At 43.8% G+C, this 26,777-nt stretch overlaps 4 long non-coding RNA genes across 4 annotated transcripts; all 4 read left to right on the top strand.

The window, feature by feature from the left end:
- Positions 1-1,259: 1,259 nt before the first annotated feature.
- Positions 1,260-4,725, top strand: LOC142652452 (uncharacterized). The gene is made up of 3 exons (XR_012847860.1): positions 1,260-1,429; positions 3,275-3,381; positions 4,688-4,725. It is a non-coding gene; the product is annotated as an uncharacterized LOC142652452 (long non-coding RNA).
- Positions 4,726-4,744: 19 nt separating this feature from the next.
- On the top strand, positions 4,745-5,717 carry LOC142652451 (uncharacterized). The gene is made up of 4 exons (XR_012847859.1): positions 4,745-4,858; positions 5,041-5,132; positions 5,256-5,318; positions 5,645-5,717. It is a non-coding gene; the product is annotated as an uncharacterized LOC142652451 (long non-coding RNA).
- Positions 5,718-6,472: 755 nt separating this feature from the next.
- On the top strand, positions 6,473-15,633 carry LOC142652450 (uncharacterized). Its single transcript, XR_012847858.1, has 4 exons — positions 6,473-6,585; positions 6,786-7,016; positions 14,170-14,396; positions 15,493-15,633. It is a non-coding gene; the product is annotated as an uncharacterized LOC142652450 (long non-coding RNA).
- A 6,656-nt stretch (positions 15,634-22,289) lies between these two features.
- LOC142652447 (uncharacterized) lies at positions 22,290-24,958 on the top strand. Its single transcript, XR_012847857.1, has 2 exons — positions 22,290-22,424; positions 24,867-24,958. It is a non-coding gene; the product is annotated as an uncharacterized LOC142652447 (long non-coding RNA).
- The last annotated feature ends 1,819 nt before the right edge of the window (positions 24,959-26,777 follow it).

Raw genomic sequence — 26,777 nt, 5'->3', positions numbered from 1 at the left:
ATGGGAAGGTGTTTGGAGGCGTTCAGCTTCCATATTTTTCAATGGCTGAAAATAATCCGTGTGAACATACCCTAATAGTGATAATAATAAAATAGCATTACAGAAAATTATAAAATACTGCATAATACCAAAGTCCAAGACAAGAGCCTGAAGGATCAACACAACAGAATAAAAATCTTCATTAAACCTAAACAATAATGCATTTAGCCTTAATTTTCAATATACTATAACACACCAGGACCGAAGAGATCACATGACCATTCAGCAATCTTAATAGTAGGAGCGAACATGAAAACAAAGTCGACATACTACATACTTATTATTATTATTAGTTTCCAATGAAAAAGGGAAAGTTATCTTCATACAGAAGAATTTCACAAAACATCAATAAGCAGAGAGAAACCTGATAGAAATAATTTTATGTAGAGTGTAAATGTGTCAAATAATGTAGATACAATTTATACAAAGTATATAAAATCAGCTCAAAGGGGTTGTATGATGTTACAGAAAACATGGCTGCTTTCTAAAAGAAACAGCGCCACCCCTGCCCATGGGTTGAGTCTGGTATTGCTGCTCCCCATTTACTGAATTAACAGCTAATGCAGGATTCCTATCAGTAGAATTCCCTGCAATCAACTGGTGACTGAGGGACCAACCTAAAGGATTAGGGAGCAGGAAAACCGGGATTTATACTGTATGATAAAATCAGGTCCTGCAAACAGGCAGCTCATCTGGTTGCTGATGATGGCATGTTCTTTTATGATGTCATGCGGAATCCGATGACTCCATGTTCCTTTATGACATCACGTTGCGGCTGGCTGAAGGGAGAAGGAAAGCAAAAATCCTTTGTGTTTCTTCACCGACTAGAGTGAGGAGGCGATTTTTTTGCTGTTCTTCGCGAACATGAGACATAACAAAAAAAGAAAGCGTGATAAACAAGAGGTGAGGAGTAGTAGGGAGAGTGAGGAAGAACAGCCACCTCAGAAGAGAAAGGTTCTTGATACCATCTTAGAAAAGGAACCTATTGAGAATGAGGAGCCCCCCATGACATTAGCTGGGCTTCCAGTGGAGGCATCAGACTACATCAATAAGAAGGGGAAAAGGAGTAGGAAGAGGAATAACAGAAAGAGAGATCGGACCTCTTACAAGAAGGGAGGAGAGAAATATGAAAACTCAAATCCTAAAATTGACATCCTAAAGAGAACCCAAGACAGCGATGGGGAAAGTAACATCCTGAAGAGAAAGACAGAGAAGGACCTGGAGAGGAGCCCAACATCTGCCAGCTACTGCCCTACAGGAAAGGGGTATAGATTGCTGCTCAAAACACCAGAAAAGCTCCTCACATCCGGGATCGACCATCTGTCCAATAGCAGGATTGCCAAGAGACAGAAAACTCTTCCTGAAAGTCAAAGGAGCAAATTGGAAACAGGTAGGAGCTGTCAGTAAATACATCAAAGTAGAAGTGATGACTTAATACTATGTTTCCAATTATTAGAAGCTTAGATGAGGGATGGGATGGTAACCAGACTTTAGCCAAATATTAAATAAGCCCTAAGGTTCAGTTCACACTGCATTTGTTTGCACCGATTTAGATAATGAATTGGCACCAAAAAATATGGCCCAAATCTCCTTCCACTGATTTCAATGGGAGATAGAGGCTTTTTTTTTCTGGGCGTTTTGTCTCTGCTCGTGAATAAAACAAAGTGTCATACTTTGTCTTGGAGTAATCTCTGCTTCTAAACCTCCATTGAAATCAATGGGAAACAGAGAAAAAATAGACCATTCGTTTGGAATAGTTTTTGATCAAAATCCCCCCCCCCCAAGTTTTTTCTATTTGCTAAATTTAAAAAAAAAACGTAAAAAAAAAATCATGACAAAACTGTGTCCAAAAACGCGTGCATTTCAAGATCTGCCTCCCCAGATGGAAAATAACCCCTGTTCCACCCAAAACCTAAAAATGTTGGTGTAAGCCCAGTTATTCCCAATTCTGGGCTACACTCCCCTCCATGCTGCATTCATGAGGCCCCAGGAAGATGAGATATGGAAAGCTGTTTGCAAGGTCCTCACACTACAGAGATGTTTAGAAGTCACTTTGCCTTCGAGGTGATGTCTAGCTTCATCCTGATGTAAAACAAACATGTATAGTTTAATAAGGCTATGTTTAGAGGCAAATTCGACGTGGATTTCTAAAATCTGTGGAAGAATTTCATGGCTGACACTTGAATTTCTGTTGCGGATGTGCCAGCGGAATCACACACGGATAAGCACATTGTAATTCAATGGGGCTAATCCGCTGCTTTTATGTGCGGTATCCGCGCAAATAACGAGAATTCTGCAGATTTAAAAATCTGAAGCGAAGTCATTATTCTGCTTTCAATTTTTTTTCTGCTGCATTTGAATGGAAAATAAAATTCCCCATTTCCTTGTTTGAATGTGGAATGTCAGCGGATGTGATGATGGGCATTCTGCGCGTAAATCTTTAGCAAATTCTGAACGTGTGAACATGGCCTAAGGGTATGTGCACACGAGGGCATTACGTCCGTAATTGACGGACGTATTTCGGCCGCAAGTCCCGGACCGAACACAGTGCAGGGTGCCGGGCTCCTAGCATCATACTTATGTACGATGCTAGGAGTCCCTGCCTCTCCGTGGAACTACTGTCCCGTACTGAAAACATGATTACAGTACGGGACAGTTGTCCTGCAGAGAGGCAGGGACTCCTAGCATCGTACATAAGTATGATGCTAGGAGCCCGGCTCCCTGCACTGAGTTCGGTCCGGGACTTGTGGCCGAAATACGTCCGTCAATTACGGACGTTATGCCCTCGTGTGCACATACCCTTAGGGTATGTTCACACGGCAGCGTCCGTAACGGCTGAAATTACGGGGATGTTTTCAGGAGGAAACATCCCCGTAATTTCAGCCGTAACGGCATGTGCAGGCGCTTGAACGCCGCGTCAGTTACGGACGTAATTGGCGCTGCTATTCATTGGAGTCAATGAATAACGGCTCCAATTACGCCCCAAGTAGTGACAGGTCACTTCTTTGACGCGGGCGTCTATTTGCGCGCTGTCATTTGACAGCGGCGCGTAAATATACGCCTCGTGTGAACAGACAAACGTCAGCCCATTGCTTTCAATGGGCAGATGTTTGTCAGCGCTATCGAGGCGCTTTTTTCGGACGTAATTCGGGGCAAAAACGCCCGAATTACGTCCGTAATTAGTGCGTGTGAACATACCCTAAGAGTTTCTAACACTGATTTATTTTCTTTCAAGGAGAAAGTGAGACCCAACCATCGGATACCATAGATATAGTGGCAGCTCCTGTCAGTTTGTCAGATTTTACATTCTATAAGGTGCTTGGAATAGGTAGTTATGGAAAGGTAAGTGTTCACTTCACAATTCACCGATGATACAACAAAGCCCCATTCACACTAGTGCTCACACAGCTCATACTATGTTATTCATCCTCTATAAGCCGGCTACAAAGTAGCAAAAAACTGCACATTTTCTGAAAAGTAATCCGCAGCGTAATACAGTAGCAGCAGAGTGGATGGCATTTGAACAAATCTTATCCACACGCTGCGTATATGATAACTAGAAAAAAACACTCAGAAATTGACCTTCGGTGCGGTTTTTTAATCCGCAGTATGTCAATTGTATTTGTTTAATCGTTGCAATTTTTGTGCCGGAAAATCTGCGATTCCACCACAAAAATCTCAACTCAAAAAGAATAAAATCTTATACTTACCCAGAATTCTGTGCTCCTTTGTCCAGGTCGGTTTTCTGGGACGACGTTTCATCCCATATGAACTGACCGCAAAAGCCAGTCACAGGCTGCAGCAGTCACATGGAATGAAACGTCATCCCTGGAGGCCGGGCTGTAGGACGACCGAGGGACACGTCGTCGCCATGGCTACGGGTAAGTATAAAACGTTCTTTTTTTTTTTTCTTATGTGCAGTTTTCCGCAGTGGACATTTCAGCCGAAAAACGTCACCACAATTTGGTGCTGTTTTTCGGCCGGAGTTCCCTGTGGCAAACAGGGCGGATACGCTGTGTGCTTTTATGCAGCGTATTCACACAGTGTGGTTTTGCCCCCTGCAAAAACGCATGTGTTTTTTTACGTGATTTGCTGTGTCCTTACAATTAGCCGGAAAACGTCATCAAATACGCATGCGCTTTTGCAGTGCGGTTTTCTGCCATACAGAAAAAAAAAAATGTCAAAACCACACCCTATTAATACACTCTAATGTCCAAGATTAGAAAAACATGGCAGCTTTCTTCAAAAAACAGCACCACACCCGTGCATAGGTTATGTCTGGTATTGCTACGCAGATCCATTGAAGTGAATGGGGCAGAGCTGCAATACCACACACACAACCTGTAGACAGATGTGGTGCTGTTTTTGGAAGAAAGCAGCCATGTTTTTTTTTAAATATCTTGTACAAATCCTTTAAGACAGAATTCAAAACTGGGGTGGTACATTCTGCACTACAATAACGTGCACTATTTTATGGTAGTGTGAACAAGGTCAAACAATATGGACTATTGAAGAGGAAATGTGGGTAGAAGAGAGGTATTATGGGAGCTATGAGGGTGAATATCCCCCAACCCATACTTCTGCCTTCTTCTCGTTTAGCTTCTGTGTTAGAGAAACGCAATGTCCTAGACATAACTCTCTTTTTCAGGTAATGCTGGCTTCACATCCGTCCAGCAGGCAACAGCTTGCCATGAAAATTGTGAAGAAAAGGCTATTACTAGAGGACTCCAGAGAATCCGTCCTCATAGAGCGTCAGGCCCTGGAGATCACTGAACACAGCCGGCTCTTCACCCATGCCTTTGCGACTTTCCAAACTGAGGTAGGAGTCTTCCTCTTTTCACCATGGACCTCCACATCCGGCATATCAGGATTCAATTTTAAATAGATTCCTCCTAGTCGGCTTGTGATAAGCTGTTTTTCTAGATTTGCCCATTTAATAGGCTGCCAGAACGGGTAGCGTTGGCATCATGCCCTGTATTTACATTTCTGTCTTTTCTACAGGATTATGTGTTTTTTGCCATGGAGTATATCACTGGAGGAGAACTCCGTGATTTCATCAGTCGGAGAGCTCCTTGTGACATCGCCACCACCAGGTAATGTGCAATGTGGGTCATTTATTCATCATTTCTCCCACTGTACAGCAGAAGTTTGATTTTTAGCTTTTATAAACTTTGCTGTTTAATGATGATGATAAATGTTTTCTTCTTTCTCTTTAGATTTATTTCGGCTGAAATTATCTGCGGTTTGCGGTATCTGCACTCAAGGGGCGTTATACACAGGTATTTAAATAACACAATAATATGAGAAGGATAATCAGTGTTATAATAGCTGCTGTTATCTGACAGGGGTTACACTTGCGGCTCTTGCACGCAGCCATATAACGGCTCTGCTTTGTACGGAACCATAATAGGGCTTTTACTGTACCTCCATATACTTTCAGTTTTATACAGAGGTATGGCCTGCTCCATCAAACTCTGTACAAACAGCAGGACAAGGCAGAATTGTGTCTAGGGGAGAATATATCTGTACACACTGAGAAGGACACTCTGTGCAGTGATCCTTCCATGACTCTGCCACTTGCCAAATTCCCCCTTTATCTTTGCAGAGATCTAAAACCGGAAAATATACTCATGGACAGCGCCGGTCACGTTAAGATCGCCGATTTTGGCCTGGCAGCAATAAACATCTTTGGTTCAAAAAAGATGACGGAGCATGCAGGGACTATAGGCTACATGGCTCCAGAGGTGAGAAATGGACGTCTCATTTTATCAGTATAGTGTTTACAACACATCCAGTTTATTCCCAACTTAATCCCTTCTCCCTGATGGTTCTACAGGTTCTACTTATGAAGCCTTACAACGCCAATGTGGACTTCTTCTCCTTTGGAGTCATTTTGTTTGAAATGGCTGTTGGACAATTTCCATTTTACGAGGGAAACAACCCTGCTAGGATCCTGCGTTCTATCCGCTGTCCCCGTTACCCTGAGAATCTGCATCCTCCTATAAGGAACATCCTAGAGGGGGTCAGTATACACACTCTTACAGGTCACAGAGAGCTGATATAATAGAATTTCACGGCAAAATAGTTAAAATCATGTGGCCAGGTATATAATGATATTTCTGTAAGGCTCAGTTCATACTTGCGTTGTAGTTACCATGTATAACACATAGCCAGTACCGTCACACAATGGATACCACCAGTGCCCGATGTACCCCATTGTAAGTCAATGTAATCAGGCGCCAGTAATATCCATCATAAAATCTGTTGCTTTGATGGAAGGAATAGGGCCACATGCAGCGATATAATTCCCGTCTAATATAGAGAGATACAGACAGATAGATGATAATATAAAATATTGTCTGGATTACCTGATTAGTGTTTATCAATCGATTACAATTTCCTGTTATTTTTTTACAGCTCTTCTGTAATTCATCTAAGCAGCGTCAGGGGGTTTGCGACACCATAAGGCAACATCAATTCTTTGCAGAAATCAACTGGCCAGAACTGGAGGCAGGAAAAGCGTGCCCTCCATTTGAAATAGAACCTGTGAGTATATAGTATATAGGCAAGACAAGAAATTCTCCAGCCCAAACTTTTAAGCCGTCACATAGGATTTGTATGTGTCCACTCAATGTCATAGAGAGGACCCAAAAGCTATGATTGTGCACAGATACGAACTACACTTCATACAATCAAAGCAGGTCCACTGTACATGATACAACTTATTTATATATCTTCTCCCCTAGACTCCAGTTGTGGAATATGATGAGACAATTCCACTAGATGCCCTGCTGTCTGCTGAGGAAGCACAGAAACCCCCAATACCACCGGAGGACAAACAGCTATTCTGTGGCTTCTCCTACATAAGCCACAAGTGGAGATGACCGGAGGAGCAGCAATAAGTACCAGGCCGGGTCATGTCATCTCTTCCCAGTCTACAGGACAACTTTGCAACATTTTATCCACCCACAAAAAAGGTGAGTTCATCTAACTGAGCTACAGAGTAATGACCCCAGCCTTTCCCACACATCACATCCCTAAAAACTGACTTGTAACTGGTTTACACAATTAAGGTTATGTTCACACTTGCATTCAGGGTTTCCGTTGTTCTGCCCTGTCATAGGAGCAAAACAACTAAATAAAACGGGTGTGCCGTAACTGCCGCAGGATGGACCCCACAGAATCCATTGACTTTAATGGGTTCCGTCAAGTTAATGGGTTCTGTTACGGTGTCCGTTCATTTTTCTACCAGAAAAAAACAGCACAGCTTGCTGATGCAGATGTGAACAGAGCCTAATTTACAAATACTTCTCTCTGGGCGAGGTCCTGGAGACAGGAATTGCGTGCTGTCCATTTGAAATAGAACCAGTTTGTTTAACCCCTTCCCGACATTTTCCGTATGGGTACGTCATGGAAAGCCATGACTTCCCACATTTTGCCATACCCATACGCCAAATGTTTGGCACCGGTTCAGAAGCTGAGCCGGTGCCATCATCGTCGGATCGCAGCTGTATCTTACAGCTGACATCCGACTGTAACGGCGGGGACCGAAATTAGCTTCGATCCCCGCCGTTAACCCCTTAAGTGCAGCGCTCAAACGCGAGTGCTGCCCTTAAGGTGTTTGCAGCTCATCGGAAACCCAGCAATTAAATTGCCGGGGTTCCGGTGGCTGCAATGGCAACCGGAGGCCTAATACTGGCCTCCCGGTCTGCCTAGCATGGAAACCGGTCAAGATCCGCCCGGCGGTGGAGCCTGATCGGCTTCCGTAGCTGCCGGCAAGATGGCGCTGGGTCAGGAGCTGATCCGGCGTCATCAGCAGTGGAAGTCAGCTGTATGTTACAGCTGACATCCACCTGTAATGGCAGGAACCGGAGCTAGCTCCGATCCCTGCCATTAACCCCTTCGATGCAGCAATCGAAAGCGATTGCTGCATCGTAGCGGTTACTAGCAGATCGCCAGCCCTGACAGGCAATCAGGACTGGCGACTGCTACTATGGCAACAAGAGACTCAATGGTCTCCTGATCTGCCATTACGGAAGCCGATTAGGCCCCGCCAGGAGGCGAAGCCTAATCGGCTTGCTGTCAGTGAATAACTGACAGATCTAATACATTGCACTACGTAGGTAGTGCAATGTATTAGAAAAAAATAAATCTGACAGCTGGACCTTTAAGTCCCCTAGGGGGACTTGAGAAAAAGTGTAAAAAAAAGTATAAAAAAGTGTAAAAAAAAAGTGAAAACAATAAAAGTTTGAAAACAATAAAAGTTTCAAGTAATAAAATAAAACACAATCCCCCTTTTACTCTTATCAAGCCCTTTATTATTGAAAAAAAATAATAAACCATACGTATTTGGTATGGCCGCGACCGTAACGACCTGAGGTATCAAAATATTATATTATTTATTGCACGCGGTGAACAGCGTAAAAAAAAAGCGTAAAAAAACTATACCGGAGTTTGATTTTTGGTCACTGCCCTATGAATATAGGAATAAAAAGTGATCAAAAAGTCGCACGTATCCAAAAATGGTACCTATAAAAACTATAGCTCGTCTCGCAAAAAACAAGCCCTCATATAGCTCCGTCGACAAAAAAATGAAAAAGTTATGGTTCTCACAACTTGGCGACAGAAAAAATACATTATTTTTACAAAAGTAGTTTTATTGTGCAAAAAGTTGTAAGGCTGGGTTCACACGTGGCGGAATTTCACTTAAATTCCGCTGCGGACACTCCGCAGCGTTAATCCGCAGCGGAGCCGTTTCTGCATTGACTTCCACTTCTATTTAGAAGTGTTCGTTTAGACGATGCGTAACATTCCGCTGCGGAGCATAGGCTGCGGAGGGGAATTTGGTGTCCGCAGCATGCTCTGTCTGTTGCGGAGCAGTGGCGGACTCATGGCGGAATTTCTCCATTGACTTCAATGGAGATTCTAAGTTCCGCAATGAAGTCCGCAGCTGTCATGCACATGTCATGTGTGCTGCGGATGCGTCTTGCTTTTTTGCCATGACATTTCTTCATTCTGGCTGGACCTATGTATTTCTAGGTCTACAGCCAGACTGAGGAAGTCAATGGGGCTCCCGTAATGACGGGAGCGTTGCTAGGAGACGTCTGTAAATAGTCACTGTCCAGGGTGCTGAAAGAGTTAAGCGATCGGCAGTAACTGTTTCTGCACCCCGGACAGTGACTACCGATCACAATATACAGCAACCTGTAAAAAAAAATGAAGTTCATACTTACCGAGAACTCCCTGTTTCTGTCTCCAGTCCGGCCTCCCAGGATGACGTTTCAGTCTAAGTGACGGCTGCAGCCAATCACAGGCCAAGCACAGGCTGCAGCGGTCACATGGACTGGCGCGTCATCCAGGGAGGTCGGGCTGGATGCAGAAAGAGGGACGCGTCACCAAGACAACGGCCGGTAAGTATGAAATTCTTTTACTTTCACTAGGGAAAGTGCTGTCCCTTCTCTCTATCCTGCACTGATAGGGAGAAGGGAAGCACTTTTCCCGCAGTCCGCAGCAGCTAGTCCGCATCAATTTTCGGCACATTTTGTGCAGATCCGCAGCAGAATCTGCAACGCAGATTCTGTGCGGCATTGATGCGGACAGTTGCGGAGGAAATCCGCCACGTGTGGTCATGCCCTAAAACATAAAAAAGTCCTATAAAATAGGTAGCGCCGGAATCGTACTGACCTGCAGAATAAAGGTAGCATGTAATTTATAACGCATGGTGAACGCTGTATAAAAAAACCTAAATAAAACTATGCCAGAATTGCGTTTTTTTGTTTACCTGGCTTCCCAAAAAATAGGGTAAAAGGTGATCAAAAAAGTCCCATGTACCCCAAAACGGTACCAATAATAACTACAGCTCGTCCCGCAAAAAACAGCCCTCATACCAATACGTCTATGAAAAAATTAAATTAGTTCAGGCTCCAATAAGTCAGAAAATAAAAAATATGCAGTTGTGCTGCCCGAGGGGAACATTTCTTCTGTTTCAAGAGGCGATTTATCAATCACCTAAAATTAGGGAACCAGGAAAGGGAGGGCCCAAACATATCCGCTGGAAGCGACGGTGCCCGTATTATACCAAGACAACACTTTCCCAGCAAAATTCCCCAAACTGCAAAGGTGCGGAGTGTGGACCAAAAGGGGGATAAGAAAGGACGCCATTTATCAGTGCAACACCGGCCTATGCAGAAAGGATTGCTTCACAGAGTAACACACATCTATGGATCATTTTATTGTTTTTTTACCCCATTATCATCCCACCTGACTATGCCCCTCAGGTACTCTGCCCAGCTTACATGTGCCCCCACATTATAAACAGAAACACCAGCAATACTCAAACAAATCTACTACCAAGCAAAATCCGCTCTCCAAAAGCCAAATGGCGCTCCATCCCATCTGAACCCTACAGCGTGCCCAAACAGCAGTTTCCTTCCACATATATGGCACCGCCATACCCGGGAGAACCCTTTTACCAATTTTTGTGATGTGTGTCTTCAGCGTCATAAGCTGGGCATGACATATTTGCCACTGAATGGCATATCTAGGGAAAAATATAAATTTTTAATTTGCACCATCCGCAGTGCATTGAAAATGCATTGAGGGGTGTAGTTTCCAAAATTGGGTCACTTCTGGGGGGTTTCCACTGTTTTGGGCCCACAGGCACCCAGAAACCAATCCAGCAACATCTGCACTCCAAATGGCGGTCCTTCCCTTCTGAGCCTTTCCGTTTGCCCAAACAGCAGTTTATGACCACATATGGGGTATTGCCGTACTCGGGAGAAATTGCTTTACAAATGTTGGGTTCTTTTTTTCCTTTATTTGTTGAGAAAATGAAAAAATTTGCGCTAAAGCTACGTCTTATTGAAGAAAAAGGACTGTTTTTATTTTCACTGCCTAATTCTAATAAATTCTATGAAACATCTGTGGGGTCAAAATGCTTACTACACCCCTAGATGAATTCCTCAAGAGGTGTAGTTTCCTAAATGGAGTCCCTTTTTGGGCGTTTTCATTGTTTTGTCCCCTCAGGGGCTTTGCAAATGTGACCTGGCCTCCGCAAACCATTCCTGCTAAATGTGATCTCATAAAGCCAATTAGTGCTCTTTCCCTTCTAAGCCCTGTCGTGTGTCCAAACAGCCGTTTATTACCACATGTGGGGTATTGTTTTACTCGGGAGAAATGCTTTTCAAATTTTGTGGTGCTTTTTCCCCTTCAGTCCTTCTGGAAATGGGAAAAAATTAGCTAAACCTACATTTTCTTTGAAAAAATTTAGATTATCATTTTCACAGCCTACTTCCAATAATTTATGCAAAAAACCTGTGGGGTCAAAACGCTCACTATACCCCTAGATAATTTCCTCAATGGGTGTTAGTTTCCGAAATGGGGTCACTTGTGGGGGGTTTCCACTGTTTTGTCCCCTCAGGGGCTTTGTAAATGTGACATGGCCTCCTCAAACCATTCCTGCTAAATTTGAGCTCCAAAAGCCAAATAGCGCTCTTTCCCTTCTAAGCCCTGCCGTGTGTCCAAATATCTATTTATTACCACATGTGGGGTATTGTTTTACTCAGGAGAAATTGCTTTACAAATTTTGCAGTGCTTTTTCTCCTTTAGTCCTTGTGAAAATGAGAAAAAAAATCGCTAAACCTACATTTTCTTTGAGGAAATGTCGATTTTAATTTTCACGGCCTACTTCCAATAATTTCTGTAAAAAACCTGTGCGGTCAAAATGCTCACTACACCCCTAGATAATTTCCTTGAGGTGTCTAGTTTCCCAGATGGGGTCACTTTTGGGGTATTTTTACTGTTTTGGCACTGCAAGATCCCTTCAAACCTGACATGGTGCCTAAAATATATTCTAACAAAAATAAGGCCCCAAAATCCCCTAGGTGTTCCTTTGCTTCTGAAGCCGATGCTTCATTCCCGTAGCACGCTACGGCCACATGTGGGATATTTCCTAAAACTGCAGAAACTGGGCAACAAATATTGAGTTGCATTTCTCTGGTAAAACCTTCTGTGTTATAAAAAAAATTGTATTAAAAATTTATTTCTGCAAAAAAATATGAAATTTGTACATTTCACCTCTACTTTGCTTTAATTCCTGTGAAACATCTAAAGGGTTAAGAAACTTTCTAAATGCTGTTTTGAATACTTTGAGGGGTGAAGTTTTTAAAATGGGGTGACTTTTGGAGGTTTCCAATATATAAGGCTCTAAAAGCCACTTCACAACTGAACTGGTCCCTGTAAAAATAGCCTTTTGAAATTTTCTTGAAAATGTGAGAAATTGCTGCTAAAGTTCTAAGCCTTGTGAGGTCATAGAAAAATAAAAGGATGTTCAAAAAACGATGCCAATCTAAAGTAGACATATGGGTGATGTTAATTAGCAACAACTTTGTGTGGTATAACTGCCTGTCTTACAAGCAGATACATTTAAATTGAGAAAAATGCACATTTTTGCAATTTTTCGCTAATTTTTGGTGTTTTTCACAATTAAATACTGAACATATCGAGCAAATTTTGGCAGTAACTTAAAGTGCAATGTGTCACGAGAAAACAATCTCATAATCGCTTGGATAGGTGAAAGCATTCCAGAGTTATTACCACATAAAGTGACACGTCAGATTTGAAAAATGTGGCTCTGTCAGGAAGGTCAAAAGTGGCTAAAGAGGGAAGGGGTTAAGGGCAAGACAAGAATCTCCTAGCCAAAATTTCAAGCTGTCACATAGGGTTTTTAGGTGTCCACACAATGTCAGAGTGAGCACACAAGTTATGATCATACATAGATACTAACTATACTCAGGCCAGGATCACACACACACAGCTTCGATGCAGTTTTTGGTGCCTTTTTTTGCTCAGTTTTTATAGCCAAGGCCAGAAGTGGATCCGAAAGGAAGGAAAGATATAAAGAAAAAACTGATGCATTTCCTTTCTTTTTGTGCCCACTTCTGTGTTTGGCTCAAAAAAACCGAGCCAAAAACTAACAAAACTGCGTGTGTGATCCTAGCTTTTTTTGGAACAAAATCCACATTTTTTTGCAGCCAGATGTCAGCTGAAAGTCAATAGTGAAATATTAAACGCTCTAAAACTTGCGTTACTTTTTTAGGTGCCTTTTTTCTCTTTTTTTTACCTCAGTGGCATTTTTTGCAAATTGCAGGGAGGGGTTGGTTTGGCATTTTTTTCATGCAATTAGTTGCATTTTCCACTCATAGAACATAGGGGTACTTTTCCTCATATGCGTCATTGTATGTAGCGTTTTTTATGTCTTTTGTTTTTTTTTTTCAGAATAAAGGTATGTGCACACACGTTTTTTGCGGCCGTTTTTGGAGCTGTTTTTCTATAGAGTCAATGAAAAACGGCTCCAAAAACGGCTCAAGAATAGACATGCACTTCTTTTTCGCGAGCGTCTTTTTACATGCCGTTTTCCGAAAATGAGGTGTAAAAAAATGCCCCCTCAGAACACAATGCCGTCTTTCCCATTGAAATCAATGGGCAGATGTTTGTAGGCGTTCTGATTCTGTTTTTTCAGGTATTTTTTAAGGCGTAAACACTCCGAAATACACCTGAAAACACCCTGTGTGAACATACCCTAAATCGTGTTGCAAAGAGGACTTTTTGAATCACATGGTTTGGATGCTTTTTTTTTTTTTTTGCCCCATAAAATGGCCAGACAAAGTCTGTGTGAAGGAAGCCTTAAAGGGATTGTCCAGTCATAATAAATTAATAGCCTATCCTGCGAGGGCTGCTTCCCCTGCATTACAGTTGCTGCTAGTACTGTGAATTGCCGAGACTTGTAGCAAGAGTTCAGACTTGTAGCGAAAGTATTACAGCCTTCTCCCATTCACTTGAATGAGAGCAGGCTGTAGTACTGTGAATCGCCACTACAAGAGTGACGGCGATCCACAGTACGAACAGATAAAGATAGAAGGGAAATCAGCGATAGTACGAGCACCACGGTTGCTTATAAACAGCTGATCGCCGGGTCTGCTGGTATTTTAACCCCCACCGATCAGATATTGACAGCCTATACTGAGGAAAAGGCCATTAATTCCTTGTGATTGGACAAACCCTTTAAGACATTCCAGGCAGTGATAGGTCCACTTTACATGATACATCTTATTTATGCATCTTCTCTCCTAGACTCCAGTTGTGGATTATACTGAGACAATTCCACTAGATGCCCTGCTGTCTGCTGAGGAATCAGAGAAACCCCGAATACCACCGGGGGACTAACAGCTATTCTGTGGCTTCTCCTACATAAGCCTCAAGTGAAGATGACCGCAGGAGCAGCAATAAGTACCAGGCCGGGTCATCTGTTACCGTTCTACAAAACAACATTACACCATCTTATCCATCCACACAAAAAGGTGAGTTCATCGGAGCTGCTGATTATTGACCCTAGCCATTCCCAGACAGGAAATCCCCAAAATCTGACCTGTTAGGATGGATTCACACATCGCGTATTTGTTGCAGATGTTGATGCAGATTTTTGAGCACAAACTAAAAGAGGATCGAGGAGGAAGGAGAAGTATAAGCTCTTTCTTTATATTTCCCATTGCTTTTAAAACCACTTCTGGGTGAATCCAGTCTGAGACCACTCCCACACGGCAGTATTTAGGGTCAGTATTTTGTATAAGTATTTGGTAGCCAAAATCAGGATTAAAACATAAACAGAGAAAAATATAATGTAAAGATTTTTTTTACCGCTTTCCGTATTTTGGACCCACTCCTGGTTTTGGTTTACAAATACTGATGCAAAATACTGACCAAAATACTGCTGTGTGAAAGGGGCCTTATTTGTTTACAGAATTAATTATCAAAGACTTATCTTTGGGTAAGATCCTGCTAGAGTCATATCCACCATCCAATCCTCTTTACCTTGACTGAGAAGAGAACATGGGAGAAATAAGGGTGCAGTCACACGAAGCAGATTTTATTGAAGACATTTTCTGCAATTGAAAATCAGTTCCATTTACCTGAATGGAACTTGCAGAAATCCATGCACCTGCTGCAGAAACAACCACATTTAGTTGAATGGAACTGATTTTCAGTTGCAGAAATTTCTGAAACAAAATCTGTGGCGTGTGATTCCATCCTAGGGACGGGTTCACACGTAGAATAAACACTGCAGAATTTCCTCAACAGATTTCATTGCGATGCTTTCTTCTGTTCAGGCCAGCCTCCTGGGATGATGTTTCATCCCATGTGACTGCTACAGCCAATCACAGGCTGCAGCGGTCACATTGGTTGCAGTGTCAGGACGCGTCGCTATGACATGGGATAAGTATAAGCTTTTTTTTTTTTAACCAATGCATTGAGCACGGGAGATTCCAATTGAAAACCGCACCACAATTTGGTTCAGGAAAGGATGCGCTGTGCACTTTTATGCAGCTTATCTGCCCTGTATGAACATAGCCTTACACTGCTGGTTCATGACAAAACTTTTCTGCTTGTATTTTGTAGAGCGGAGAAATACCACCAAGACGTCTGAAGAGATTAGTGTGGCTGTTGAGAGAGTCCCTTTCCCGGAAGTGACGTGGTAGCACACAACCCACAAAATAATAAACCAAAATAAACACACAACACTGATTTTTTGGATAATAATGGCCACGATGTTTTTTAAGGGTAACCAAATAAAGAATAATTAAAATATATAAATAACCATAAATTAAAATCACCAATAAAATTCCAGATTTTAATTAATAAAAGACCAAGTCCGCCCAGCATTAGCTGGGTGACAAAACCCCTCTAATAAACATCGCGACAGGAAGGAAATGCACATCATAGGGAGGGTGGGTCGTCGACGGTCCGTGCTTCCAGATGACTGCTTGACCACGAAGAAACACGGTCATTTATAGTTTGGATTCACGCCATTTAGGAATTCCAATGGCCAATCAGCTGTCCTTAGGAAACATCTGCCTGGAGATAGAAACCTCTGGAACCTGCTTGCACCACCTGTACAGCTTACATAGGGGACGCCAAATAGGTAAGTACCATTCTAATACATATGGAAAAAAGAAGGGAAAGGGGAAGAGAAATACACAACACCATATAAAATAACTGTCAATAACCAGGGGCGTAGCTAGAGGCTCATGGGCCCGATGCAAAAATTCTTACTGGGCCCCCCCCCCCCACAAACTTCTCATGGCCTAAGTGACCCAACAATGCAACACTAGCAGCCGGGGCGTCACTAAGGCTGGGTTCACACACACTATTTACGGACGTAATTCGGGCGTTTTAGCATTGAATTACGGCCGAAAATGCGGCTCAAAAGCGTCGGCAAACATCTGCCCATTCAATGGGTCTAACGATGTTCTGTGCCGACGGTCATTTTTTTTTACGCGCCGCTGTCAAAAGGCGGCGCGTAAAAAAGTGCCTGTCACTTCTTCAGACGTAAATGGAGCCGTTTTCCATGGACTCCATGGAAAACCAGCTTCAATTACTTCCGTAATGGACGCAGCAAAAGACGCCTGCACATGCCATTACGGCTGAAATTACGGTGCTGTTTTCTCCTGAAAACAGCACAGTAATTTCAGCCGTAACAGACGCTGCCGTGTGAACATACCCTCAGGGCTTAAAATGTCAGGGAAATAGCCCCAATACATGTGTCCGCCCCCAAAAAAAGTGTGTATATGAGACAGCATAGCATATCTATAGCACTACGACCCTATAAACTATGGATAGGATTAGATACAGTGGCTGAGCAGACAGTATCACACATGATAGGATTAGATACAGTGGCTCAGAAGGCAGTATCACACATGATAGGATTAGATACACAGCTCAGCAGACAGTATCACACATGATAGGATTAGATACAGTGGCTCAGCAGACAGTACCACACATGATAGGATTAGATACAGTGGCTCAGCAGACAGTATCACACATGATAGGATTACATACAGTGGCTCAGCAGACAGTACCACACATGATAGGATTAGATACAGTGGCTCAGCAGACAGTACCACACATGATAGGATTAGATACAGTGGCTCAGCAGACAGTATCACACATGATAGGATTAGATACAGTGGCTCAGCAGACAGTATCACACATGATCGGATTAGATATAGGGCCCAGCAGACAGTATCATACATGATTGGATTAGATACACAGCTCAGCAGACTGTATCACACATGATAGGATTAGATACAGGGTCCAGCTCGCTGACATTGCGGCTCCAGCGCTGGACCCAGGATAGGTAAGAATAATAATTTTGCTTCTTTATGTGTTACTGATTATTTTTGTGTGTTTGTGTTTTTTTTACAGGTTCGGTTGTTGGACTTCGGATACGAGGACTTCAATGACGGCGTTTTTTTTATTCTCAATAAAATGGTTAATGAGGGTTGTGTTTTTTTATTTCAATAAAATATTTTTTCTATGTGCTTGTATCTTTTTAAACTTTATTATCACCGCCTTAGTAATGGCCGCTGGCTGATTAACAACCTCCATTACTAAGGCGAGGCTTAATGTTAGCCGGTGCAGAGGCTACACTAACCCCCATTATTACCCCGGTACCCACCGCCACCAGGGGTACTGGGAAGAGCCAGGTACAAACCAGTACCCGACCATCTGTAGTGACGGGCAGGCACCGGGGTGGCCGCAGGCTGGTAGTATTAGGCTGGGGAAGGCCAAAAAAAGTGGCCCTTCCCACCCTTGTAATGCTGCCTGCTGCTGCTGTGTTGTATCTGGCTGGTTATGAAAATTGGGGGGGACCCGACATCATTCTTTCCAATTATTTTTTATTTTTTTTAAATGTCGTGGGGTCCCCCCCATTTTCATAACCTGCCAGATACAATAAAGCAGCAGCAGGCAGCATTACCAGGATGGGAAGGGCCACTGTTTTTGGCCTTTCCCCTCCTGATAATACCAGCCTGCGGCCACCCCAGTGGCTGACCATCACTACCGATGGTCAGGTACTGGATCGTACCCGGCTCTTCCCAGCACCCCTGGTGGCGGTGGGTACCGGGGTAATAAAGGGGGTTAGTGTTAGCCTCTGCATCCGCTAACACTAAGCCCCGTCTTAGCAATGGATGCTGTCAATCAGCCGGCGGCCATTACTAAGGCGGCAGTAATATAGTTTAAAAAAAAACACAAAGACATAGAAAAAATATTTTATTGAAATAAAAAAAAAAAACCCACACAGCCCTCATTAACCATTTTATTAATAAAAAAAAAGCTGTCATCGAAGTAGTCCTGGAATCCGCCGTAGTCCAACGACCGAACCTGCAAGAAAACACACAAAAAATGATTAGTAACACATGTGTTAGGGTATGTGCACACACACTAATTACGTCCGTAATTGACGGACGTATTTCGGCCGCAAGTACCGGACCGAACACAGTGCAGGGAGCCGGGCTCCTAGCGTCGTACTTATGTACGACGCTAGGAGTCCCTGCCGGACAACTGTCCCGTACTGAAGACATGTTTACAGTACGGGACAGTTGTCCTGCAGCGAGGCAGGGACTCCTAGCATCGTACATAAGTATAATGCTAGGAGCCCGGCTCCCTGCACTGTGTTCGGTCCGGTACTTGCGGCCGAAATACGTCCGTCAATTACGGACGTAATTAGTGTCTGTGCACATACCCTAAGGCTTAGATACAGGGCCCATGTGTGATACTGTCTGTGGGACCCTGTATCTAAGCCTACCACAAGGTAGGCTTAGATACAGGGTCCAGCAGACAGTAATCTTATACAGTATAAGATTACTGTGTGCTGGGGCCCTGTATTTCTATACCTACAGTGTGGTAGGCTTAGATACAGGGCCCAGCAGACAGGATCACCCATGGGCCATGTATCTAAGCCTACCATGTGATTGGCTTAGATACAGGGCCCAGCAGACAGGATCACACAATCTGTGATCCTGTCTCATGGGCCCCCTAAGCCTGATACATCGTAGGCTTAGGGGTTGTGCAGTCCCTAAACATTGATGGCCTATCCACAGGATAGGCCATCAATAGCTGATGTGTCGCCCGGGACCCGCAAATCAGCTGTTTTGAAGGGGCCGCAGCACTCGTACGAGAGCTGCTTCCCCTTCATTTCACTACTCGCTCACACTGTGAATCGCCGACACCGATTCACAGTGTGACCGGAATGAAGTGACAGGAATGAAGGGGAGCAGCTCTCGTACGAGTGCTGCGGCCCCTTCAAAACAGCTGATTGGCGGGTCCCGGGAGTCAGACCCCGCCAGTCAGGGCTAAGCTTACCTTCCTCTTCGGCCGCGGCGGGAGTTCTGTAGTCTCGATGCTGTGCGCGGCGGCATAGCGCTGTGACGTCATGCGCTGCGCACAGCGCTTGACGTCAGGACCTCCGCTGCGATCCGGAACCAGGAAGGTAAGTAAAGTATGTTACTATAGTAACAGGGGCCCGCGGCCCGAGTTACTATAGTAACTTTTTATTGATGTGGTGCGGGGGGCCGTGGGCCCCCCTGGCTTCGGGGCCCGGTCGCAATTGCGACCGCTGCGACCCCTATAGCTACGCCAGTGTCAATAACCCCTTCCCCCTGCTTGCATTCTGGGCCCTAATGTCCAAGCCATTTTTTACAATTTTCCATTGTCACATTCGAAGAGCTATAACTTTTTTATTTTTGCGTCGGCATAGCTGTATAAGGTCTTGTTTTTTGCGGGACGACTTGCAGTTTTTATTGGTATTTTTATTGGTACCATTTGAGAGTAGATGCGACTTTTTGATCACTTTTTATCACATTTTTTTTAAGACAGGATTAACAGAAAACAGCAATTTTTCCATTGTTTTTTATTTTATTTTTTACGGCGTTCACAGTGCAGGTTAAATAATGTAACAGCTTTATAGTCGGGGTCGTTACGGACGCGGCGATACCAAATATGTGTAACTTTTTTGCTTTATTGTAGTTTTTTAATAGTAAAGCATTTTGTAAGGGGAAAAAGTGGGTTTTTCACTTTTTTTTTAATTAACTTTATTAAACTTTTTTTACTTTTATACTAGTCCCACTAGGGGACTTCACTATCCTCCGATCGCTATTATAATACACTGCAATACACTGCTCCAGGCAGACCTGGGGGCCTTTATTAGACCCCCGGCTGCCATAGAAGACACAGACACTCGGCAATTTTATCGCCGGGTGTCAGTGGGATGAGAGGGAGCTCCCTCCCTCTCTCCAAAACCACTCAGATGCGGTGCACGCTATTGTGCACCACATCTGAAGGGTTAAACGGGTGAGATCGATACTAATATCGATCTCACCCGGCAGAGCAGGGACGCCCCCAGCCCTCAGCTGCCTCTAGCAGCTGAGAGCAGGGAGATTTGACGGCTCCCTGCTCTGTTTACTTTATTCTACAGCAGCGCCGTGGAATAGCTGCGCTGTAGAATAAAGCCCATTAATGACCGCCGTGAAAAGGCTAATCGGCGGTCATTAAGGGGGTTAACACATATTTTTGTGGTTCGTGCGACCATGTGCTATAAGCTTGGGGGGCCCCTGACATTCTATTTAATTTGTCTATCAGTGTGTCAGATGACACATATATTTTTATTTGTGTTTACCAGCAACAATTTACAGGTCATATGCATCTTATATGTTATAGGGACAGCGTTTTAGTTTACAGCTTGGAATGCCCCTTTCCCCCTAATGCGCGTGCGTATTTTTAGTATGGAACTACATCATTATTTCATCCTCTCTGCACACGTGTGGCACAGGGAAACCATTCATTTATAAAATCACGGAAGGAGTTCCCTGTTATCCATGCGTAGATGGCTGTTTCAAGGAGATCTCCAAGTACTAATGTTGGGGATGTAGATCCGCATTGCCCATGCGCAGAAATGCCGGCAAAATTAATGGCAATAGCTGTATAATGCTGGCCGTATAATGCTACATGTGGTACCAGTGGGGCTGCCAAATGACCAAGGGGTTGCCAGGTGCTCAAGGAGTTAGCAGATGGGGGTTGCCAGATGCACCAGGGGTTGTCGGTTCGAGCCTAGTATGCTTCTTGTTTCACCACTGGTGCTAATAAACGACTGAGGTGTTGCCAGACACCCAATGGATTTAACAGTACAAGCCTAGTGTGCTTCTTGAGGCACCACTAAGGATGCCAAACAACTGACAGGTTGCCAGGTGCCCAAGGGGTCACCAGATGCACCAGGCGTTGCCGATGCAAACCTAGTGTGCTTCTTGTGGCACCACTCGGGCTGCCAAACGACCGAGGGGTTGCCAAACGACCAAGGTGTTGCCATACACCCGAGTGGCTGCCAGTGCATGTGGAGTGTGCTACTTGTGGCACCTCTAAGTCTTCCAAACAACTGAGGGGTTAATTACCAGGCTCCCATGGGGTTTGCCAGATACCAAAGGAGTTGCTGGTGCAAGCCTAGATGAATTCAACGCTCTAAAGGTCTACTAGATCATTGAGCAATCAGTTATTTATTCCTCACGCCTTGAGCATCCTGTGATGCTGAATGGAGCGCTGTACACCATTTGGATACCATGGTTTTGTGAGTAGACAACATACTACTGATCCAGCCAGAGCCAATCCTTTATCCTTCATATTGCGTCTTTGTTTAAGGTCACCTGATAAACCTTCAAAGGGGAAACACTGTTTGGACATCTGGTATATTTAACTCAATGTTGACATTATTCTTTATTGTTCTTTGGGGCTAAATATTGGACTTTAAAGCGCATTTAGGGTACTACAGGGACAGGTTCAAGTGTGGGGCGCCCTTTCGGGGGCGATTACTCTGTATAGGCATAGATGTATAGTGCTAGGGGAAGTATAGGGTTATAGTGATTTTCTTTTTTGCTGAAATACCCTTAAAGTCATATTAAAAATGATGTGACCTTTGCTTAGAAAAGCCATGATTGCAGGGTCTATACACTGACCAAATGTATATATGACATCAGTTTCTTGTGTTGGTTACCTCAGCACATGCTGTTTAAATCCTATCCCAGATATCTATATATAGAGATGAGCGAACCGGGACAACCGAACCCGGTTTCGGTCCGAACTTCCGGTAAAGTTCGGTTCGCAGCGAATCCGAACTTCACCGGGTTCGGCCGAACCCGTTTTGACCGAACCCGGTCAAAAACATTATACAAATCGGCAGCCACTTATCTCTATCAATCACTGATAGAGAAAAGAGGCTGCTGATTAAAAATAAAATAAAAAGCATTTCATACGTACCCGGTCGTTGTCTTGTTAACGAGTCCCTCTTCTTCCTCCAGTCCGACCTTTTCTGACGCGGCAGCCTGTGATTGGCTGCAGAGGCCTCTGCAGCCTGTGATTGGCTGCAGAGGCCGCGGCAGCCTGTGATTGGCTGCAGCGCTCACAAGGCTGCATCGTCATCAAGGAATGTCGGGCCGGATGTCGAGAGGGACGCGTCACCAAGGCAACGGCCAGGAGACCGGACTGGAGGAAGCAGAAAGTTCTCGGTAAGTATGAACGTCTTTTTTTTTACAGGTACTGTGATCGGTAGTCACTGTCCAGGGTACTGAAACAGTTACTGCCGATCAGTTAACTCTTTCAGCACCCTGAACAGTGACTATTTAGTGTATGTGCACACACACTAATTACGTCCGTAAATGACGGACGTATTTCGGCCGCAAGTACCGGACCGAACACAGTGCAGGGAGCCGGGCTCCTAGCATCATACTTATGTACGATGCTAGGAGTCCCTGCCTCTCTGCAGGACAACTGTCCCGTACTGTAATCATGTTTTCAGTACGGGACAGTAGTTCCACGGAGAGGCAGGGACTCCTAGCATCGTACATAAATATGATGCTAGGAGCCCGGCTCCCTGCAGGGTGTTCGGTCCGGTACTTGCGGCCGAAATACGTCCGTCAATTACGGACGTAATTAGTGTGTGTGCACATACCCTTACTGACGTCACCTAGCAACGCTGCCGTAATGATGGGTGCACACATGTAGCCACCCGTCATTACGGGGCCTCATGCACACGAGTCGACCATAAAAACACCCGTTATCACGGGTCGTAATTACGACCCGAAATAGCGGGCCCATAGACTTCTGTTAGCCACGGGTACCTTCCCGTTTTCTCACGGGAAGGTGCCCGTGCCGTTAAAAAGATAGAACATGTTCTATTTTTTTATTTTACGGGCCGTGCTCGTAATTACGACTCGTAACTACGAGCACGGCCGGCCGGCCACGGGCAGCCGGCCGCTTTTGCGAACCGTGCTGTCATTATAATTATAGCAGCACGGCCCGTAAAATAGAAAAATAGAACATGTTCTATTTTTTTAACGGCACGGGCACCTTCCCGTGAGAATACGGAAAGGTACCCGTGGGTAACAGAAGTCTATGAGCCCGTTATTGCGGGTCGTAATTACGACCCGCAATAACGGGTGTTTTTACGGTCGTGTGCATGATGGGAGCACGGCTCGGAAAAACGAACGGCTGCCCGTGCTCATCTCCTGAAATACTCTGTGCTGCCTTAAACTCTGTGGACAGGTCAGGATCCTGTTTCTTTTAAATGCTGCTAGGGAACCCGCTCGATCCACTATATAAGGCTACGCTACAGTGCAGCATTTAAAAGAAACAGGATCCTGACCTGTCCACAGAGTTTAAGGCAGCACAGAGTATTTCAGGAGATGAGCGTGCAGATTCAGTGCTGTTGTGAACTCTGCTCTTACCATTACGTAGCTCTCAGTCTGTTATCTCTCCTCCACTCCTGTCCTCAAGAACACCTTCACATGATTGCCAAGTCACCACGTAATGGTAAGAGCAGAGTTCACAGCAGCACAGAGTATTTCAGGAGATGAGCGTGCGGATCTTGTGCGTGGTGGTGACTTGCCAATCATGTGAACGTGTTATAGAGGACAGGAGTGGAGGAGATGTAACAGACTGAGCTACGTAATGGTAAGAACAGAGTTCACAGCAGCACAGAGTATTTCAGGAGAGGAGCGTGCAGATTCAGTGCTGCTGTGAACTCTGCTCTTACCATTACGTAGCTCAGTCTGTTACCTCTCCTCCACTCCTGTCCTCAATAACACCTTCACATGATTGGCAAGTCACCACCCCGCACAAGATCCGCACGCTCATCTCCTGAAATACTCTGTGCTGCTGTGAACTCTGCTCTTACCATTACGTGGTGACTTGCCAATCATGTGAAGGTGTTCTGGAGGACAGGAGTGGAGGAGAGGTAACAGACTGAGAGCTACGTAATGGTAAGAGCAGAGTTCGCAGCAGCACTGAATCTGCACGCTCATCTCCTGAAATACTCTGTGCTGCCTTAAACTCTATGGACAGGTCAGGATCCTGTTTCTTTTAAATGCTGCACTGTAGCGCAGCCTTATATAGTGGATCGAGCGGGTTCCCCAGCAGCATTTAAAAGAAACCGTGTTTGTGTATGTGTGTTTGTGTATATATGTGTGTTTGGGTATGTGACTTTGTCTGTTTTTGTTTTTATATGTGTGTGTGTATATATGGGTGTGTTTGTGTATATGTGTTTTGTGTATATGTTTGTGTATATATGGGTGTATTTGTGTATATGTTTGTGTGTAGATGTTTGTGTGTGTTTTTGTATATGTGTATATGGGTGTGTGTTTGTGTGTATATATGGGTGTGTTTGTGTATATGTGTTTGTGTATATGTGTGTTTGTTTGTATATGTGTTTGTGTATATGTGTTCGTGTATGTGTGTATAACTGTGTGTGTGTGTGTGTGTTTGGATATGTGTGAGTTCGTGTATATGTGTTTGTCTGTTTATGTGTGTGTGTGTATATCTTGTTGTGTTTGTGTATATATGTGTGTCTGTGTATGGTTGTTTGTGTGTGTGTGCGTGTATATATGTGTGTGTAGGAGAGTAGAAGTATTGGTATTGTTCACATTGATAACTGTTTTTTTATGTTGTTGCAGATTTTGATGTACCGATTGGACTACATCTACGATTCGTTGGACTACTGCGTAGATCTGCGTTTTTTCAAATTTTAATAAAATGGTTAACGAGGGTTTTGTTGGGGATTTCTTATTTCAATAAAAAAGAATTGTCTTTGTGTTTTTTTTTTCAAACTTTATTAGTGCCTAGATAATGGCAGTTGGCTGATTGACAGCGTCCATTATTAAGGCGGGGCTTAGTGTTAGCCGGTGCAGAGGCTAGCACTAACCACCCATTATTACCCCGGTACCCACCACCACCAGGGGTGCCGGGAAGAGCTTGGTACGATCCAGTACCCGACCATCTGTTGTGATGGTCGGGTACTGGGGCGGCCGTAGGCTGGTATTATGAGGCTGGGAAGGGCCAAAATCAGTGGACCTTCCCACCCTTGTAATGCTAGGCTGCTGCTGCTGTGTTGTATCGGGCTGGTTATAAAAATGGGGGGGACCCCCACGTCGTTTTTTTTTTGGAATTTAACAAATTTAGCAATAGACGGGTCCCCCACATTTTTAATAACCAGCCATATACAAGGCCGCAGCAGTCTGGCATTACATGGGTGGGAAGGGCCACTGGTTTTGTCCATTCCCAGGCTAATAACACTGTGTTGTATGTGGCTGGTTATGATAAATTGGGTGGAACCCCATGTCTTTTTAAAAAAAAAATATGTAAATAAATAAATAATTTAAAAAAATGACGTGGGGTCCCCCCCACTTTTATAACCAGCCAGATACAACACAGCAGCAGCAGCCTAGCATTACAAGGGTGGGAAGGTCCACTGTTTTTGGCCCTTCCCAGCCTCATAATACCAGCCTGCGGCCGCCCCAGAGCCCGACCATCACAACAGATGGTCGGGTACTGGATCGTACCTGGCTCTTCCCGGCACCCCTGGTGGTTTTGGGTACCGGGGTAATAATGGTGGTTAGTGTTAGCCTCTGCACCGGCTAACACTAAGCCTCGCATTAGTAATGGATGTTGTCACTCAGACAGCGGCCATTACTAAAGTGGTAATAATAAAATTTGAAAAGAAAAAGACAAAGATATAGATAAAATATTTTATTGAAATAAAGCACCCCCAACACAACCCTCATTAACCATTTTATTGTAGAAAAAAAACCGTCATCGAAGTAGTCCTCGAAACCGACGTAGTCCAAACACCAAACCTGTAAAAAAATAAAATAATGAAATAAAACATGTCGTAGGCTTAGATTCAGTTTAATGTGTGATACTGACTGTTATACCATGTATAGAAGCCTGCCGTGAAGTTGACTTAGATACAGGGCGCCAGCAGACAGTATCATACATGGCCATACATACATACATATATACAAATATACATACATATATACAAACATACATACATATATACAAGCATGCACATATATACATGCAAATATACATACATGCAAACATACACACATATATACATGCAAACTATCATACATACATGCATACACACACACACATGAAAACATACATACAAACAAACATGCAAAGATACATAATACATATATACAAGCATGCACAAATATACATGCAAACATAAATACATGCACATATATATATATAAACATACATGCAAACATACATGCAAAAATAAAAACATGCAAACATACATACATGCACATATATACATACATACATGACAACATACATACAAACATACATGACAACATACATACATGCAAACATACATACATGCAAACATACATACACACATGCAAACATATATACATGCAAACATGCACATGTATACATACATGCCAACATACATGCAAACATACATGCACATATATACATACATACATGACAACATACATACATGCAAATATACATACATACATACACACATGCACATACATGCCAACATACATGCACATATATACATACATACA

This window comes from Rhinoderma darwinii, chromosome 5, assembly GCF_050947455.1.
Source record: "Rhinoderma darwinii isolate aRhiDar2 chromosome 5, aRhiDar2.hap1, whole genome shotgun sequence".
NCBI classification, from domain to species: domain Eukaryota; kingdom Metazoa; phylum Chordata; class Amphibia; order Anura; family Rhinodermatidae; genus Rhinoderma; species Rhinoderma darwinii.
This window is presented reverse-complemented; position numbering and strand designations above follow the sequence as displayed.